The following is a 7,409-nucleotide window of genomic DNA, read 5'->3' as shown; positions in this document are numbered from 1 at the left end:
GCTCGAGCTGGGCTCTTCCGGCTGTGACCACGGCCACACACTCAGGTCTGTCCCTCAGATGGCACTGTACTTGACCCCATGGGAGGAGGGTCCCACTTCTGGACCCTCTCTAGGAACCAGGCAAATGGAAGAAAAGCAAGATCTGATGGAAACTTCTTAGCAAGCAGAGATCTCCCTCGCCTAACCCTAATGCTGTCAGTAACCTCCAAGAAAACTGCAAGGACTGAAACAAAGCTGTTTTTGCAGCTTTTCCTCGACTCAAGACAACAAGCAAAGCCTCCCCCAGGGCAGCTTGTGGGAGAGACTCCACCTTAATGTGAGGGCGAAAACAGGTCACCCAGACCTGTTTTCACCCAGAAAACAGGTCAGAAGGAGAGGCAGCCCAGAGAGCAGTCTTTCCACAGACTTGGGGAATCTGAAGTTACACTCCTCCAGGGAGGGTCCTGTCCCATCTGTACAGTCAGAGAGCTCTGGGATCACTTCCAGGGCAAGGGCAGCACGTGTTAGAAGTGGAGAACAAATTGCAGGAATGGCGCTGACCGAGCATGTAGGTTACTTTTTAAAGCATCCAGAAGAAAGGTGTCAATTCTCCAAGAAGGTAAAGTGTGGAGTACAAGAGGGCCAGTGGACAGCTAACGCACAGGGGGACGGGGTGCTGGCCGGCCATTAGAGCAGCAGGAAAGAGGGCCCTGTCACAAGCCGATGGCTGTCAAAAGTGTCGCTGAGGACCAAAGCCACTCCACTCCACAGACACCTAATTAGCATCTGCTCCGACCAGGCCTTGGGCTGCACATTTTCTGAATGTGAGCAGGTGCTAGAAGTCTGTCAGCTCACCAAGGAAAGCGGTGAGTAAGGCGGCCCCTCCGTCTCCCTCTGACCATATCTGTCTCCCCTTCTGAGGAAGCCAGCACCCCTTCCCCTCCCAGGTTTCATACACCCCCGAGAGACCAACGAGGCCCAACCTCCCCGTTTCAGAGACGAGGAACGGAGGGTGAGGTCCCACCACGCCCAAGGGGCAGAGTCAGGACTAGAACCCAGATCTCCTTGGGCCTGATTCATTGGTGGGGCCATTTCACAGACAAGGACCCACCCCACACGGGAGCCTGGAAGCAGAGTGTGCTGCCTGGCTCCCGGGGCCCCTCAAATTGTGCTCAGTAAGACAGACCCCCAAAAGCACCCAGTCATAAGTGGGGTGCCATCCCAGGTTGAAGCTGACACCACTTCTCATCTGTAAAACGGGCATAATTCCTGAACCCTTTATCCCTCAGGCAGCACATATTCAGAGACACCCCTCCCCCCCCCCAACACCTGGGGCCTGTGTGTCAAGTACTGGTGTGAAATTTTCAATGCCTTAAAGTGCCAGGCTAGTAAGGCCAGGCTTTATCCTATAGGGACAGTGTATGGGGTGGGAGAGATGGTGGAAAGATCCTAAAGGGTAGCAGAGATCAGATTCACATTTTAGAAGGCGTGGTCAGGGCCACGATGGGATTAGCGAGGGAGCAGGAAGCCACCAGGCCACTGTAACAGTTCAGGTGAGGGAGCACAGAGGCCAAACTGAGGTACAGACAGCCAGCCATGGATTCTAGAGGTTGTTTTTGTAAAATTAAATTTTCTCCTGTAGACGGATAGTGGTGATGGTTGCACAACATGAATGTACCTGATGCCACTTAACTGTATACTTAAAAATGGTTTAAATGGTCAATTTTATGTTTTGTATATTTTACCACAAAAAAATAATACATATATATATATATATATATAAAAAATAGATAGATAGATAGATAGATAGGTAGATAGATCTTCCCCCTCCAAGTTACACTTCTCATTTGTCAAAAGGACAAAGGCATAAATTCCAGTGCCACCCCCCCCCAGGTCTCAAACACTATGAAAAATAAAGATGGGTAACATTTATTGAGGGCATTTACTGTGTCCAGGCATTGTGCAAGTACTTGTATCAACTCATTAAACCCTCACGACAACCCTACAAGGTAGATACTGTTATTATGCCCATTTTAAAGATGGGAAAAATAAATACGGGGAACTTAAGTAACTAGCCCACAGATCAGATGAGGCAAAGCCAGGATTTGAACCCAGATCATCTGACTTCAGAGCCCACATGCTTACCCACTACGCTAAACTGCCTCCGTGCACTTAGATGCTAAATATCCAACTAAGAACAAAAAAATGTTGTCTACTGACCAGCTAGCCCCATATTCCATAATCTGGCTTCATAGAGAACAGAAACCCAGACCGCTGGCTGAATTTTTTTTTCCATTTTCATCCAGATGTTTGGCATCACATAAACAAGATGGTGTGCCCATAAGCGGGGGCCCCTCAGGAATGAGAACGCTGTCACCAAGAGAAACACCGTCTTAATGCAAGGTTGTCATTTCATGAATTAACGTCCTGCCCAAAAATGTCTGCCTAACCTCCTAGGGCATTGTACTTTGTCAGGGTCCATTTCTGACCGTCTTTTGCTTAACTCAGTACAGGTTCAAAGCACTGGTTAACCGACATTCTGCCCACTTCTCATCCTCCATCCAGTATTAGTTGAAGTCACATCAGATTTTTTTTTTGCATCACAAATAACAAAAACCATGCATATTTTAACTTCATCTCTGAGATTAAAGTAAATACATAATTTTGGCAAATTACTCAGAATTACGGGCTAGCAGCATCTGGTTCAGATATTCTCAAGTCAATTATTGGCACGGTCTCGGCCACATTTTTAATCTTAACCAAAATGTCCTCAGGCACATGTGTTTTCTGTCCTGTTTGCATATAATCAGGTTGAGGGGGCCTCAGAGTTTTAAACTGGGCTTTCAGGAATTCGCAGCCCTACCTGGGCACTGCCCGCGGGCCTGGGAGAGCTGCCCTCCTTCCTGGCGATGGCGAGGCAGCAGCCTTCTGTCCCCGCCTCCAGCTCCTGGGAACGACAGCAGCCCGCAGGTGATGTGTGTATGTGTTCCTTGCCCTTCGTTCTATTCCCAAAATTACACACCACGCTTTTATGTCAAGTCCAATATAGCCTCCTTAGCAGTTTTTTTCCCCTCTTTATTCCACATCAAGAGTACCCAATTACTTTTATAAATACTTGTTTTAAAAATATCACAGTTTCCTGCTGCTTCAAATTCTGAAGGGCTGTGCAGGATTTCAGACTCTTATAAATCTCTCAAACAGTTCATATTTTATCAACAAAGTGTGCTTTTTTGTAAACCCTAAGTATAACTCCTCATCGACAACGTTTTTGCTTTTTTTTTCTTCAATTTTTTTTTCCAGAAAAACAACAAAATTAAAGGACTTTTTGTCATTTCCAAAGTCATTTGCAATGCCCTCCTTGTGCTCATTAACTCCGCCTCGCCCACCAACAAGAGTGGTGTTTTTGGTTAAAAGGGGAAGGCATGAGGGTTGTCAATTACAAAACGTCCCAACAGAGGTAAAGCAGGGTGATACAGTGGGTCTTCAAAAGAAAATTCCAGAAAAACCTTGGCTTTTGTTAACCCTGAAAAGCTCCCTAGCTCAAGGCAGCAACTCCTTGAGTGAACGTCCACCATGGTGGCCAGGCCATGTGGTGAAAACAAATCACCAGGGATGTGGAAGGAGTCAATGTGCTCGGTGAGGCTGGCCTCCAGGTCCTAAGGACGCTGCTGTCCTATCGTCTATTCTGCCATCTGCACTTATATAGGCAGCGCTGCGGTGCTCCACTTGGAACTACCTGAAGATACCCAAAGGATGGCCCCTTGGGAGGCAAATCCCAGAATGACATTCGACCATGAGCAAGACGCAGCTCTGAGCAAAACAATCGAGCTGTATCCAACCAAATCACCCGCTGGAGGCTGAGGAGCTTCAAGTCCTGGTCCCTTCTGCTACATCTGAACCTGTATCTTATGTTTTACAAACACACTGGGCAGGGAGAATGAGAACAAGGGGACAGAAATGCAGTCTGGGTATATTTTAGAGTGTTCAGCCTCGGACAAAAAAAAACCAAAAACAATAAAGAATACACCAACTCAGTAATGTTGTAAATATTTCTTAGGGGGCCAGATGGACTCATGTCCTGTTGGGGAGACCACTTCATAGCCGGTGTAGAGGCCTGACTACCGCACTGTATTTCTGAAACTGATGTTGAATAAGATTGTATGTCAACTATAATTATATATATACATATAGTCTCGGGACATGGAGTAGAGAGCGGGAACGGATTCAATGGAATTGTAATAGATAAGCCTGATATCGGGGGTGGGAGGGCAGTAGATGGGGGGAGGGGGGTGGTTACCTGGTGAGGGTGAAAAGGGTAACTATTGTATTGTTCTGTACACCTGAAACTAACAATAAAAAAAAAAGAATACACCAACTCTTTGAAGTATGACCTTGGGATACATACCCTTGCTTTTCCCCCTGAAATTCCACGGAAATGTCTGTCATCAGCTTAGAGTCACCACCATCCCCAAGTCACCACCCAATGCTGACACAGGCATTCATCCAGTAAATACTTGGTGATCACCCACTATGGTGCCCCGATCTTTTGGGAGCTGAGGAAGATCTAAAGAAGTAGGAAATGGGTACATCTCCTCAAGAATCAAACTGTGGGGCACCGGCTTGAAGCTACGTAACCCCGCCAGGCAGTATCTAAGAAAAGTCAAGGAGACATTTGGACAAAACAATCAGTGCATGCGGGATAGGCTGGAAGGCACAGGTCCTGGAAGCTGGATGCTCAGAGAGGGATTCCAGAAAGTGGGTCTGAGCCAGGCCAAAGGAGGTATATCAGTAGGGTTCTCAGAGAAACAGAACCAGTATTACATACATATATGTACATGTATGTGTATATGCACACACACACACACACACAATTGACTTCGTGGAAGGAACTGGCTCACGCGATTGTGGGGGCTGGCAAGTGTGAATTTTGGGGACAGGCTGGTAGGCTGGAAACTCTGGCAGGAGTTGATGCTGCAGTCCTGGGGCAGAATTCCTCTTCTAGGAGACCTCAGGTCTGCTCTTAAGGCCTTCAGTGGATCGGATGGGGCATATACGGGGTACATACAGTTGATCATCAAGGCTGTATACAGTGGCTGGTTTACCCGCTCAGAAGCAAACCAGCCTCTGAGCAACAGGATCTAGAGGCAGAAGAAGGGGGCTCGCCAAGAAGCTTGCCGTGGCCCTGCAAGCCATCAGCCAAGCACACTGGTTCCAGCATCCTTGCAAAGCCTTGTGCCGAGCCAAGATGACGGAGGCGCAGGAACTGGGGGCCTGGGTTCTGGAGGGCAGGGGCTGCAGCTTCAGGAATCAGCAGCCTGGACAATGCTGGAGGTGCCCTGAGAAGCTGGGGGGGGTCGCCTGCCAGGAAGGTCCCCCACCAGGTTTATGTTCAGATTCAGGGACCCAGATATGGTGGAAGTGGCTCAGCCCAGGGAGCCCTACATGTTTCACATCTAAGGAGCCTCTGTCTACACGGAGCCAAGGACACCGCCAATGTGGACTTTGGAGGTGGTCATTTGATCTCTTAACCTGCTGAGCCCAAACTGGTAATTAAGCCAGGTCCAAACATCCAACACAGAGGAAACGAAAGAGTTTCACCCTAAAAATCATCACATTAGTTTTATTCTGTACCTTGCCTTTTACTCTTCAAATCTTTCATCCTACAGAAGGGTGACCCCTCGCAACAGAAGAATCAAACATTGTTATTCTGTTTGTCCACACAGCCAGCACCTCAAGGCTCAATGGCCAAATACGCCTTGGGCTCCAAGCCATTGGCGGGAAAAGGGAAGGGGCGACACTGTCAGAGTGCACCTCCATCAGCATGGCCTGAGTTCAGAAGTTTCCGGTCAGTGAGCCAGCTCAAGCCAGTCTTCTTACGGAGACATGGTCAGTGAAGAGCTGAACAAACGCAGCCCAGGGCTGGTCAGAAGCTGGCCGCACTCTAAAATATGCACGGCCAGATTTTGTACACTGCGCAAGTTTTATCTTTGATCGTACTTATGGAAACATTATTCAAGAACACACAAAAATAAATCTTTAAAAATACTCTTTGGACGACATACACATACGAATGATTTTTCTCTCTACTACAGCAGTCAATCCATTAAGGCATTTTTAAAAAGCAAATGTGGTAGTTAACAGCACACAGTAACCCTCAAATCAAAGCATATCCAGTTGCTACCCACACAGTTTCCCCCAGATGAAGCCCACCCCAATCTCACCATCTACATGGAGCTGCCTCAACCAAGGTGGGAGGAGGGGCAGCTCACCAACTCTGCTTCCAGCCTTCTGAGGACCTGATGGTGCCCAAAGCAACAGAAGGTTCTTGCTCAGATTCAAATGTGGGACAGAGGACGGACATGGCAACCACCCCTTGCTTTGATCACTGGAGAAAAAACAAATGGCTGTTCACTGTCTGCCTGATGCCAAGCACTGGGCAAAGCATTTTGCTATCTCATTTAATCCTACAACAACCCTATGAAGTACATAGGATTATCCCTGGATTTAGGTTAAAGCTCAGAGAGGTTAAGTAACCTGGTCACGGTCACACAGCTAATCAGTGTCAAGACGGAGACTGGAACCTCATGGCATCTAGACCCAAAGCCCCTCCCCTCCCCACCCACTCAGAGGCTGTGCCCCCACACACTCTCCATAGTTAGCTCTCCTTGCCCTTCTTCATCTCCACCATCAGCTAAGTGACATCAAGGGCCCAGCATTTCTGTCTCTCCTAAACACCCACCACCTGCAGGCCCACAGTGAAGGTCCTGCCCTTGGTGACGGCACGCCCACGCTGCCAGCAGCCTCCACTCTGACCAGCCTCTCTTTCCTGCGCCTTCCCTCAGGGGGCCTTTTCCCTCTTTTTCTTTCTCAGCAATTGTCAGCCTTCTTGCTTTCGTTTTGTGTGCCTAATTGATCTCGCTATCCACTTGTTTTTGTTTGTAACCTTGTCAAAAACAAGAAGAATCTAAAAATATTCTTTGGCTTCTTTTTAGATTACAATCTTACCTTTGTTCTTTTCCATTTCTTTCCTCTAAGGTCTTGCTTTTAGTTTTCTCTCTTACTTCTCTCTCTTCCTAGTTCTTCTGCCTTTCTCAAGGTTTTAAGATCTTAGGGAGGAAAATATACTCGTATATCTACATATACACATATACTTCCTGGATAGGAACACTGGATTCCTCTGACCATCAGGCTACGTTCACTTTGATCAGCATTAAAATGAAAATGTTTTGCAACACGATCTGAAATCTTTATTGTTCACTGGTGGAGATGGAGAAGTCTCATTATGACTTCAAGAACAATAATAAAATACAAAGATCTGGGGCTTTGAATATCCAGGTCTAACTCTGGACTAGGATCCTTCCCGCTGTACACACCTTCGACAAGAACCTCTGAGCTTGAGGTTTTCATCTGTAAAGTGGGAATACGAATTC

The sequence above is a fragment of the Hipposideros armiger genome, unplaced genomic scaffold (genome assembly GCF_001890085.2).
Source record: "Hipposideros armiger isolate ML-2016 unplaced genomic scaffold, ASM189008v1 scaffold_25, whole genome shotgun sequence".
NCBI classification, from domain to species: Eukaryota; Metazoa; Chordata; class Mammalia; order Chiroptera; family Hipposideridae; genus Hipposideros; species Hipposideros armiger.
The sequence above is the reverse complement of the archived record's forward strand: the minus strand, read 5'-3'. Positions refer to the sequence as shown.